The following is a 14,137-nucleotide window of genomic DNA, read 5'->3' as shown; positions in this document are numbered from 1 at the left end:
TATATGTCTAATGATGAGCCAGATTGGTGAATCTACTTCTTGGTCTCAATGTCACTTTAATAATTAGGGATGACACAAGAGGGAATTTTTCCATGTCTTTGAAATTGAGAGAATTGGAATTCTAAATTTAAATATAAACTCTATAATCCCAGCCCTACCTTAAAAAAACCTATAGATTCTAGCTCTTCAATATTACTCCAGTGACCAACTCAAGTTCAATAGCTGGTCCACTTTCAAACTGGGACCCTGCTGGTAGAAATATTATTCAAAGAAAATTTTCATCTAAGTATAATCAGTGTGATGAAGTCTCAAGTTGAACAGAGTGAAGAATTCATGAGACAATAATCCCACAGTTATGAGGGACATAAAATTATCTTTATTTTCTTCAGAAGAGTGAGTAGAGTTCCATATTGGAACTCTTTCCTCCTCAGGGAGTAAGTGGGAACTTATATAGACAAGATTTTATTCAGGCCTAGTTCACTGTGGCTAAATGCCTAAACTGAAAATAGAGCACAAACAAAAATGATCAACTTATCAGTTTAACTCTTTGTTAACATATTTTTTTTTCCTTTCATCAAGGGATTTGGATCACCAGTAGGAGGAGAGGGTGACATGTATAATGAGGATTGACACACATGGGACCCTAGGAAAACTACTTGCTTCATATGATTTGAGGTTTATCTAACAATATTCTGGACTCCCAAGGACATATTCCTTGAATTAGGAACAGCTATCGCCTGTGTTCCTTCTTGGGCTACATAAATATTATTCTCTTTATAGGATAGAGAGAAACCATTGGAGTCAGAATACTTCAACTGTTCTGATCCCCAGCTCTGCCACTAATTATCTATGTGACCTTGGGCAAGGATATAAGAGAAAGGCAGGGTGGCAAAGAGACTAGAAGGCTGGTCTTGAATCTGGTCATTATCAAGAAGACCTGGGTTCAAATGTGAGGTACATATTGGTTGAATAACCTTTGGCAACATGCTCAGCCTCTTGATGCCCTGCAACTCTCATCTAAAATTATAAGTTGCAAAATTGTTGTCACCTCCACTGATGAATTTCCCCCTTGGCAACTTTCTGTACTTATAAAAACACTTTTTTAACTATATTAAAAAATGACTAAAAATGCACTTTTTAAATCTGAAGGGAGAGGTTTTTATTCACCAGGGGAGTTAGAGAAAACATCCTAGAGATGGTATTTTATATAAATTTTAAAAGAATAGGTTCAATAAATCAAGAGATAGAAAGGATACTAGAAACTGTATGAACACAATTATAAAGCACTTCTCACACAAATAAAGTCAGATCCAAATAATTGGGGAAATGTCCATTGCCCATGGTTAGGTTGAGCTAATATAACAAAAATGACAATTCTATCCAATTTAAATTACTTATTCAGAGCCATGCCAATTAAACTACCAAATAACTATTTTACCAATCTAGAAAAAATAGTAACAAAATTCATCTGGAACAACCAAAGGGCAAGAATAGTAAGACTAATTGATGAAAAAATATAAAGGAAGGTGACCTAACTCTACAAGATCTAAACCTATACTATAAAGCAGCAGTCATCAAAACTGCCTGGTACTGGTTAAGAAATAGAGTAATGGATCAGTGGATTAGGATAGGTTCAAAAGAAACTGCAGTAAATGACTACAGCAATCTAGTGTTTGACAAGCCCAAAGCCATCAGCTTCTGAGATAAGAATTCCACTATTTGACAAAAAATTGGGGGAAAACTGGAAAAATAGTATGGCAAAAATTTGGCATACATTCACATCTCACACCCAATACCAAAATAAAGTCAAAATAGGTACAGGATTTAGACATAAAGGACAATACCATAGATCTACAGAAAGGGGATGAATTTATGACCAAACAAGAATTAGAGTACATTATAAACTGCAAAATAAATGATTTTGACTATATTAAAGTAAAAAGGGTTTGCACTAATAAAATTAATGCTGCCAAAATTAGAAGGAAAGCAGAAAGCTGGGAAATAATCTTCTGAACTAGGAGTTCTAATAAAGGTCTCATTTCCAAAATATATAGATAGCTGCATCAAATTTATAAAGTCACAAGTCATTCCTCAATTAATAAAAGGTCAAAGGATATGAGTAGACAGTTTTCAAGTGAAGAAATTAAAGCTATATATAGTCATGAAAAAATGCTCCAAATCATTATGATTAGAGAAATACAAACTAAACAACATATGAGGTATCAGTTAACATCTATCCGTTAGGCCTAGATGAGAAAAAGGGAAAATGATCAATGTTGGAGAGATTGTATGAGGATTGGGACATTGATGCATTGCTGGTAGAGTTATGAACAGATCAAAAATTCTGGGGAACAATTTTGAGCTATGCCCAAAGAGGAATAAAAATGTTCAGATCCTTTGACCCAGTAACTCCAATTCTAGCTCTGTCATCTAGAAGAAATCATAAAAAAAAAAAAATTGGGAAAAGTCCCACATGTTCCAAAATATTCATAGCAACTCTTTTTGTAGTGGGAAAGTATTGAAAATTGAGGGGATGCCTATCAATTGGGGAATAGCTAAGCAAGTTATGGTACATGAATACATTGGAATATTATTGTTCTATAATAAACCATAAATGGTCAGATTCTAGAGATGCATGAAATGACTTAAGGAATCTGATGCTGAGCAAAGGGTGCAGAACCAAGAGAACAATGTACACATTAACACTTCCTAGCTACATAACCCTGGGCAAGTGATTTGATCTCTATCTCATTTTTCTCAACATTAAAAAGGAAATATTAACGGCATCTCTAGGCAGTTAAGTGGGGCTGCCTCATCAGAGCTCTGACTCTGGAGTCAGGAAGACCTAAATTCAAATCTGATGAGATGACATTGTGAGATGATCAACCTCAATGGAAGCAGCTCCTCTCAGTAGAGAACTAAGATAACTCCATTAGATCGTTTGTGGACAATATTATCTCCATCCAAAGAAAGAACAACAAAACAAAAAACAACTCTTTATAATCTGATGGACACTTTATAAAAATTATCTCTCTTGTATCTCTTTCCCTTTATCTTAATGCCTCATACTAAAAAAAAGACTAATCTGTAAACATGTTTATCAAAAATATGCATTGTACAATGCTAACCTGACTGTTTGCCACTGAGGGGAGGGGGATGGGAAGGGAGGGTGGAAGGAAATTTTGCAACTTAAAAATATACATGTGCATATGCATGAAAAAATAATCAAAAAATAAAAAAGCTTTAAAAAGGATATTATGAAAATAGGAAACAGCATGAACAAAAGCATGGAGACATAACCCTATGTTAACTAGCCTTTTATGAATAAAGTATTTGAAGGAGAGATGGGGAGAGTAGTGCCAAAGTGTGGAGGCTTTTAATTACAAAGAAATTTTAAATTCAGATCCACTTCCTGGGAGTCAATTTCCTCATGTGAAGTTTTTACTTAAGGATTTCTAAGCCGCCTTCTAGCTCTCTCTTTAAAATCCTATCAAAAGAAGTAGAAATCCATTAATTCTGATAGTAAGTACATTGTGGATGTGCCTCAAATATCCCTCAGGTTGCAATCTCTTTCATTATTAATTTTTTTCATGACACTCAAAGAATATATGATATGGTAGGAACAGCATAGAACATAGAGACAAAGGATTTTAATTCAAATTCTGATTTTTAAAAATTTGCTACCTGTGACCTTGGATAAATAATTTATCAAGTTTCATAGGATCACAGATTTAGAGCTAGATAGGCTCAAGATAAAAAAAAAGTTAAGAGACATTCAGAATCACATAACTAGTATCTAAAACAGTACTCATTTTTTTCTAGTTCCAAGTACAGCACTGGAGTCAAAGAGATCTGAGTTAAAAAATAACCTTAGACACTTCCTAGCTATATGACCTTGAGCAAGTGACTTGATATCTATCTTATTTTTCTCAACTTAAAAAAAATAATAATGGCACCTCTAGGCAGCTAAGTGGGGCTCCCTCATCAGAACTCTGACTGTGGAGTCAGGAAGACTTAAAATTCAAATCTGATCTCAGATACTTATTAGTTGTGTGATCTTGGGCCAGTCACTCAAAACTATTTGCCTCAATTTCCTCACCTATAAAATCAGCTAGAGAAGAAATAACAAACCTATTCAGCATCTTTTTCAAGAAAATCTCAAAAAGGGTTCATGAAAACTTGAATATGACTGAAAACAATTAAACAATGACAAACAACCTCCCAGGGTTGCTATGAGTATGCAATTAGATAATAGTTGAAAAGCTTTTTTTGCAAACTTTATTATTTGTATATATTGTTATAATTTTGCCACTTAGCTACCTTTAAATATACAAAATGAAATTTGACTAAATAAACTCTAATATTGTTTGTAATTTGAAATTTATAAGCCCCTTTCCCTTTCTGGGCCTTAGTTTCTTCATTTGAAAAATAGTGGGGGGGGGGGGGGAAGGAAAAGACTGAACTAACCGTTCTTCAAGATTCTTTCCAACTCTCCACCAAATGGCTTTCATGTGACAACTTATATCTGATTTCCAATGTGTCCTAATCATGTATATAGGTCATTTTTAAAAATATAAAGTATTACATTATACAATTATTATATTACATAATACAATATTGCATGTGTCATTTTTTTCACAGTTTATTTGTTGCTGTTTTGGTCATATCTATCTCTACATGACCGCTAAGGACGTTTCTGTGGGGTTTTCCTAGACAGAGATACTGGGGTGGTTTGCCATTTTGTTCTCTGTCATGTCCCCATTTTACAAATGAAAATGGAGGCAAATAGATGTTAAATGACTTGTGGAAGCGTCTGACTCTAGACATACTCCTTGCACCATCCAGTGCCCCATGTGACAAGTTTAGAGGGCATAGACAATAAGATAGGACTTAGACAGAGCTTCCTGGGTTTCTCGAATAGTTCTATAAACATTCATCCAGAACTGACTCTGACTAGATTCTCTATATGAGTGTTACCTATACTATGTCACTGTGGCTATCAGAAACAGAATTCTAGATCCCCTCCCATTTGCTTTCACACCCAGAGCTGTTGTTCCTTCAGGCAAAGACAACTTGTCTTACCACTCATCTGGCACTACCAGAGAGAGTTAAAGGGAGGGACCAGGAGGAAGCAGACTTAGGACATCCCCAAACAACTGCTTCATCTCAGGTCAGACCCAGGACTTGAGGGCCAGTCTGGAGTAGATTAAATGTAGGGTGCCCAGAAATGAGTTTTCCCTTGCCAGGGATTCCTGGATAAAATGAACCTCATTTTCCCATCTGAAACAAGAAGGACTTCAGATATTATCTTTCTAGAGTAGACAAATGGTTAAATTATAAGAAAAGTCGGTTGTCCATGCCAAGTAGGGGTGGAGAGAGTACCAAAGCTCATGACTCATTCTGGTCCTTCCCCACCCTCCCATCCTGCTCTGAGAGCTACTATTTTTTCATCTCTATCCTTTGAAAGACATGTGTTCCTAGATCAGATTAATCTCCTTGGTTCTTGGGAATCATGTTGAACCAGATTCCTGCCTTTGAGGGAAAAGCACCAGTCACTGAGTGGGTAGAAAACATGAATTACTGGCCTTTTGCCAGTTCCTATTCTCACTCAGTATGGTGATATGAGCATGATGACATGAGCAGAATTTAGGGGCAGACAACCTAAATTTCAATATGACTTTGCCATTTACTACCTGTGACACTCTTCCTCCAGAAGAGACTGAACTAAATGATCCCTTTGTGAAACTTATGAACCTATATGGAAATGAGTCTGGGGGAAATGAGAGTGGGAAATAGACTTTCAGTCATAACTCCATAAATCCTAAGCCAGGATAAGATTAGGAAGGTAGGCATGATGAAGTGCTGTAATTTATTTTCATCCTTTTGTAGAAGCCCCCCACTCAATACTGGAGCAGTACAACTACTTTTTCCAGCCTTGGTCTCTATAACTTTTCACAGGGTATCCTGATCTAGGATTCTGTCTCCTAATTTCCGGAATCCTGGAATCCATGATGATGATGATGATGATGATGATGATGATGATGATGATGATGATGATGATGATGATGATGATAATGATAATGACAACAACGATGAGGAAAATGATGATAGTGATGAGTGGTGGTGGTGGTGGTGGTGATGATGATGATGATGATGATGATGATGATGATGACAATAACATTTGTATAAATATTAAGGTTCTTACAAAACTTTACAAATATTATCACATTTAATCCTCATTCTATAAGGTTTTGACAAATGAGAAAACTAAAACTTAGAAGGATTAAATGGATTGCTTGGGGATTTCAGTTCATATAAATGAGATAGAAAACCAGACGTTTTCTCTGATCCCCACTACATCTCAAACCATCTCAAAAACAGAAATTATATATCAAAGATAAAGCAACAGATAAAGATAAAGCCAGAATCCAAAAGAAAGTAAAAATAAAAGAAAATCCATGAACTGTCATTCACTTTGAATTCACTACAAGTCCTCTACCTACCTCCCATGTTGCTACTAGCAAAGCAGCTCTATCAGATCCAAGATCCTGACACAAGTTTGAAATAAAATTCTACTCTTTAACTGTTTCATCCCATCACTTTCTAGTGCTATGGAGATCCTAGCTCCCAAATATGGAACTTTTATTGGTCTGAGATACACTCTAGGGACAGAAGCTAGCAGAGTCCTTGACAAATAGTCCTCACCATGGCAGAAAGTATTCTATGCTACAAAAGAGCCTTTCAGGAGAGCCAGAACAAAAGGAAAAAGGCAGGATATATGTCAAGTCTTGAAATGGAGTTCAACACCATACATCTGACCTTCCTCCCAGTGCCTCAGAGATCCAAACTACGGAAATCAACCCATTGCACCATCACAGCAAATGTTTTGACTACAGATATTTGAGCCTACAGAGATAGGCTCAGAAAACTGAGGAACAGAGGGAGAAAGACAGAAGACCATAAGGTTTAGGGGAGCCAAGCTGCATGACACTAAGACTAAGGGAGAAACCTCAGTTTCGAATTGGGACCAGTTCTATCCAATCAAAAGTCATTTAGGGCAGGAATCTAGACTGGAAAACTCTCAGTTTCCCAGAGAGGAAGGAGACACTTTAAGACTCAGTAATACTATGGGCAGCTAGATGGCATAGTAGATAGAGCACTGGCCCTAGAGTCAGATGGACCTGAGTTCAAATTCAACCCCAGACACTTAATAATTAGCTAGCCCCAGGATCTTGGGCAACCCCATTGCCTTGCAAAACAAAAAAAGAGAACAATATCATTTAATATTTCCGTTCGAAAGATGATTAGGGAAAAAGAAAATGTGTTCTAATAGGTTCTAAACTATTTATGGTACTTCTCTTTGTGGTGGCAAAGAATTGGGAATTATGGGATATCCATCAATTGGGGAATGGCTGAACAAGTTGTGGTACATGATCATGATGGAATTCTGTTGTGCTATAAGAAATGATAAATTCATTGATTGTACAGAAACATGGATAGTCTTGCATGAAATAATGAAGAATAAAATGAGTAGAACCAGGAGAAAATTGTATTCAGTAACAGCTTTATTGTTTATAAAACAACTTTGATCAACTAAGTCATTTTGACTATTATTAATACCCTAATTAACTACAAAGGACCAATGAAAGAAGACACTGTCTGCATCCAGAGACAGAACTCATAAATAGAAATGAGTATAGAATGATTTTACATAAATGTGTGTGTGCATCTATATGTATACAGGGGAGAAGAAAAAAGAAAGAAAAAAGTAAGTTACATGATAACTTTGTTATATATTTCAAAGCAATAGCAAGTTATAAATAATAGATTGGAAGCATCATGTGCTATTATTTTTCATTCTACTGGGTTATAAAAATGTTTTAATATTTCACAAATTAAAAATAAATAAGTACATAAAGATAAAAGAAAAAATAGAGGAAAATAAGGAGGAAAATGATTAAAATTTTCAAAGATCCCAGAAAGAAGAAAACTCAAAGACCTTGAACATAGACAGATAAATGGAGAGGGAAAATATTAACAACAGAAGGAAAAATTGTCTGCAGATCTAGTAAATGAATTCAGGCATCTATTAATAAATATTGAAAATAAATTTAAAAGTTACAACACTTGTTAGACAGCCCTATAAAATGTGAGGTAAAAATGTTTCTTCCTGGCTGGTTCAACAGAGAAACTAAAATTATGAGATTTATAAGGATTGGTGGTCTATATAGCAAAAATAATGAGAATAAAAAACTGGAATCTATCAATGTCGAGTTTCACCCAAGAAACAAAAGAGAGAGAAAAACAGACTGTGAATGCAAATACAAAAAAAAAAAAAGACAATCTAGAAGAGAAGCAAAAATAACACTAAAAGATTATATGCTCCCTATCTAAGCAAAACATTCTAATATGAAAGATAAGGTATATTAGAAATAGCCTAAAGAAGATAGGTCTCCCAGATGAACATTATAAGATGAAAATAATTGAAATTCATAATTCAGGAAATAACATGAAAATGACCCAAATTTCTGAACATAAAAAAATGAAATAATAATTGAAAGAATTCACAAATCTTGTCTGTCCAGAAAAAAAAACCCAAACTGCAAATTCCAAGATGCATACTGATTAAATTTAATAATTCAATCAAAATAGCAAGATTCATAAGTGATCAGAATAAAGATCTTTAAATATAAAAGGAAAAGAAGCTTGAATTGCAAAGGACAATTCTGCATCCACCAAAAAATGCAAGAGGGAATAAAATAGTGCAGTCTAGGGAGACTAATTCTGAAAATCTAACCTTAAACCATAATTGAAGTCATTTCAGTAATAAAGATTATTGAAGCATTCTTAGAAAAAATTTCTCAAATGAAGATATTAATTGCTTTTCAAACAGACCAATTAAGAGAAATGCAGGAGGTTTGAGTGAATACAGCAGCTAAGGATGTTAAGGAACAGTGGCAACCAAAAGGCTAGAAAAGACTTCAAATAAATTGCTTCTCAGGGTCACACAGCTAGTAAGTGTATGAGGTCAGATTTGAATTCAGAATATAAAGACCAAGACCCAGAAATAAAAACCCATGACTTCAGAGTTCTATACACAGATACTCAAAGAAAAGGTAATAAGCAAGCTAAATCAGACATCTTAATGCAAAGATACAGAATGATCTCAGGTATTACTGATGAGACTTAATGGAATGAGACCTTAAGGGATAAAGAATAGGAATAAGGGGTGGCTAGCTGTCACAGTGGATAGAGCACTGGCCCTGGAGTCAGGAGTACCTGAGTTCAATTCAGGCCTCAGACACTTAATTACCTAGCTGTGTGACCTTGGGCAAGCCACTTAACCCCATTGCCTTGCAAAACCTTTAAAAAAAAAAAGAATACATTTTACATTGATGATGACAGTACTGACAACTTTAACACTCTCCTTGGAATTTATTGGTTCTATTAGGGTTTTGGGTGTTGTCTTTCCAATTTAAGTTTTATTGGTGTCATTAGTTTTTACAGACATTTTTTGGATATACAGTGCTCCTCAACTATCACAGAGCTTTCCTTTGTACCAAAGAAAAAGTTAAGGGAAACAAATTAATACTGTGTTTTATCATCTAGTGAGCACAAGATAAGTGTTTGATTGACTGACATTTTAACAGTACAGGCAACATTCCAGCCACATTGTTCCTCACCCCTTCAACAAAGAAGGGTGGTACCATTTCTCATCTCATTATTAGTACCACAATTGTTAATTATAATTGTAGAACATTTGACTTCTCTTATTTTACTTTTCATTTATATTGTTGAAATCATTATGTGCATTTTTACTGGTTTTGCTTATTCATTCTGTATCAGTTCATGCAAGTCTTTTTTTTTTGGTTTTCTCAATTCCTTACATTTGTTATTACATATAACTAATATGACATTATATTCATATGCCACAGTTTGGTTAGCCATTCTTTAATTAACTCACTTCCTTTTTTCTGATTACTTGCTAACTCAAAAATGATTCAAAGAATATTTTCACAATTATGTGTACTTGTATATATTTATATAAATATATTATATATGTACATTTATAGTATGCATATAATATACATATACTGAACTAAACAAACCTATATACTTATGTTCATATATATATATATATATATATATATATATATATATAAATGGATTCTTTCTAAAACGTTTTTGGATGTCTAATATACCCTAGCACTGGCATCTCTGCTTCAATGGGTATGAATATTTATTCTCTTTTTTAATATTAATTTATAGTTCCACCAATAGTGCCCTAGTGTTTGTGCCTTACTCTTGTTCACAGTCTTTTCAGGGTCACACAGGGTCACACAATAATATGAGACTGAATTTGATTATTTTGAATCTTGACAATTTTCATCTTCTGGAATCTTTGCCAGTTATTTTGAACGTGAGATGAAAATTCAGTTGATTTAAATTGCATTGTAATAATCATAAGATTACATATATTTTAATGAGAACTGATTGTTCATATCTGGTGAGCATTTATACATTAGGGAAATGGCTCTTGGACTTATATATCTATATTAATTCTTTAAATCTATCAGATATTAGAGCTATTTCAAGGATGTTGAATGTAGAAGTTTTATCTTCAATTTTCTCCTTACCATGGCTACATTGATTTTGCTCTTTCAAAAACTTTGAAATATTACATATACAATATTAAATAATATTTTTTAATAATTTCTATCATTTGTTTGACTAAAATTTTGCTCTATCCATAGTAGTAAAGATAACCTCCTCCTCCTTCTCCTCCTCCTCCTTCCTGAACATGATATGGTCCTATGAGAATAGTGGCAGGAATACTAAATTCTAAATGAAATGAAGCTTCCAAGAAAAGCTAAGGACAACAATAAAAGGTTATATTTGTTTGTTTGTTTTTTAAGATGTGATGGAGGCACAGTTAGGTGGCTGGGAGGATAAAGCACAGGCCCTGGAGTCAGGACTTAAGTTTAAATCCTGCCACAGACACTTAATATTTATTTAGCTGAGTGACCTTGGGCAAGTCACTTAAAGCCTTACAAAAAGTTACCCCCCCAAAAAAAAGACATGATGAAAAGAACAGAAAAAAAAAGGGAGAGAACTGTTGTACTAGAAAATATAAAGATAATGGTCAACAGAAAGCAGAACTGCTTAGATCTTATCTTCCATTTATTTTCTTTGATAAGGAGAAAAATCTTTGGCCTGAGGACAAATGAGTACAACCAAGTAGAGAGAAGATAAGTATACTTATTTCTACTCACAAGGTACAAAGGAACAATATTACAGTACATGGAAAGAATTGGCAGCTGAGATTTCTGAACTGTCAGGAATTCAAAGATAAATATTAATATTTTTGACAGATCATGAGAATAGAAGAATCATAGATATGATGAAAGACAAATATTCTAATTTCAAAAGAAAGAAAATAGTGTTCAAATAATAGAAGAGTGACATTGAATTTTTTTTCCTGACAGAATTCTAGACTACAATATTAAAGGGAAACAGTGAGCACATGGAAGAACATCAAGAGTATACACAAATTAAACTTGTAGATCAGGAGACTACTGTAGTCTGTTGTAGTTCAGTCATTTCAGTTTTGTCTTCACGACCCCATTTGGCATTTTCATGTCAAAATACTGGAGTGATTTGCCATTCCTTCTCCAGCTCATTTTACAATGCTTCCATTTCAACCTCAAAATTATTTCCTCCATCCCCATGCTGAGCATTAATCTTTCTCTAGTTCCCTTAAGACAAAAATACGAGCAGTTCTACCATTTCTTCACAAATTCCTTTGTCTTCCAGCACAGCAGGAGATGTGGAGGGAAAAAAGAAAAAATAGTTCAGTTACTCACAGAAATGTTTGTTGGAAAACTAATATGCATATTAAAAGCAGCTCATGTAGTACATCAATATCTACAGTCATGAAGCTCTGGACCCTTTTTAAACATGAATATTCCATCCACATTGATCCCTTGGATGTGGAAGGAAAAGATGAAAGATTCAAGAAGTTGTTCTTATACCTTTTCGGTATGGGAGATATTATTACTTACTACACTCCAAGTCTTAGGGGTAGAAATCATGGCTCAATAATCACAAGTTGTAGCTTTTATTTTATCTTTCCTTCATTCTCCTCAGTTTTTCTCATGTTTTAATCTGTTTCTCGGTCTCTGCCTGTCTCTCACACACATACCTTTCTTTTTTGGTCCTCAGATCAGCTGACCATAGCTAAGAATAAAGCATCATAAGGAAATGGACTGATGACACTCTACCAGAAACATCCATCTACAGGAATTCACTGGGAAACATCATTCAGAAACGTAAGGGCATATTCTTCAGATGACAGAGACTTTATATCATCTTAACCTGCCTTAAGTGAGACATAGTGTACAGTACAAGGGAGAAAACAGTTCTGTTGAGTTCTACCCTGTTCAAACCATATCAGTAGTATTTTGTTTTGGAAAAAACACTGGTAAATAGAACAAAGAAAAAGGACAACAAGCATAAGCTTGTTTGAAAGAACTGAGGCTATTTAGCCTGGAGGTGAGAAGTCTTAGGGAGAATGTGATAATTGTCTCCAAGTACTTTGATAGACATCACATGGAAGACAAATTGGGCTTATTCTACTTAACCCTTAGATAGCAGAAATAAGAGCAAAGGGTAGAAATTGTAAAGAAGCAAATTTGTCTTAAGAAAACATCTTGGGGCAGCTAGGTGGCATAGTGGATACAGCATCGGCCCTGGAGTCAGGAATAACTGAGTTCAAATCCAGCCTCAGACATTTAATGATAACCTAGCTGTGTGGCCTTCAGCAAGCCACTTAACCCCAATATGTTGCAAACAAAAACAAAAACTATCTTAATGAATATGTCTTAATGTACAAACTTTAAAATAGTTAAAGTTATCCTAAAGAAGAATGGACAGGCTCAGAAGCAGAAAGTTCTCTTTCTCATTCTAAGACTTTCAACGAAAGCAGCATTACTATTATCTGAGTATGTTGTAGAGAGTCTTTTAGTTCACTGTGGGTTAAATTTGATAACCTAGTTAAATTTGATAACCTCTGTGACCCTTCTCAAATCTGAAATAAAATGAAATTCTCTGAAATGAACTAGAGAAGAAGTATTTTGGTCAAAGAATACACTATTTGAGAAAAGGAATTGACTTGCAGACTGAAAGACTAGAGAAAGGATGTAATAAACTTTGAAGGATACTGCAGGGTGAGGCTGCAGGAACATCTGAAAGGGAAAGGAGGCAGTAAAAAACAGAATTATTTGCCATCATAGCAAGGAGCATGAGAAGGAGTAACGATCACTGGGAATAGTGACTAGAAACACAAGAAAATGAAGAGGGTAAAAAGGACTGATTGGGAAGAAGGGAAATTTAAGTACAAAGAAGCAGTTTCAGAAAATACTTTTGGAGGAGGAGGAGGAGGAGGAGGAGAAAAGGGACAAGTAAAAGATGGTCTCAACAGCATGGGAATAAAACAAGGAAAGTTAATAACAAATAATAATAACTTACATCATGTTTTAAAATTTGTAAAAAAGCTTTAATAATGCACCATTTGATCTTCAGGAAGAAAAATCATTTGGAAGGGCTATTAATATCTCCATTTTCCAATTTGATAAACTAAGGCTAGGGAAATTAAGCAACATGGCTGTGGGTAACAGTCATTAAGTGTGTAAGATACAACTAGAATCCAGATCTTTCTGACACATAGTCCAACTACTGTTTGAAAGGCTTTTTATCTAGATAGAAAATGACTTCTAAACCAGATTCGCAGAGGAAGAATCAATATATATCAGTTCAGATCCTGACTGCTTCTTGTTAATTGTGTTCCAATTGAACTGTGTTCAATTAAGTATGCCTTCCAAACTAAAGTCTTCAATAAAACTGGGCATGACAAGACCTACCCTTTCCACTTCCCCTACCTACCTATCTACATATAATTGCCAGGAAAAATGTTTTTCTGAAGTATTATACAATAGATCATCATAGCTTTAGAACTGGAAGTGAGTGTAGAGATTATTTTTGTCTAACCCTCTCAATTTACAGACATGGAAACTGAGGTTCAGGAAAGTTAATTAATGAACCCAAGGTAACAGAAATGATCAGTAGAAATGCTGGGATT

The sequence above is a fragment of the Macrotis lagotis genome, chromosome 1, assembly GCF_037893015.1.
Source record: "Macrotis lagotis isolate mMagLag1 chromosome 1, bilby.v1.9.chrom.fasta, whole genome shotgun sequence".
Classification (NCBI taxonomy): domain Eukaryota; kingdom Metazoa; phylum Chordata; class Mammalia; order Peramelemorphia; family Peramelidae; genus Macrotis; species Macrotis lagotis.
Note: the sequence above shows the minus strand (reverse complement) of the source record.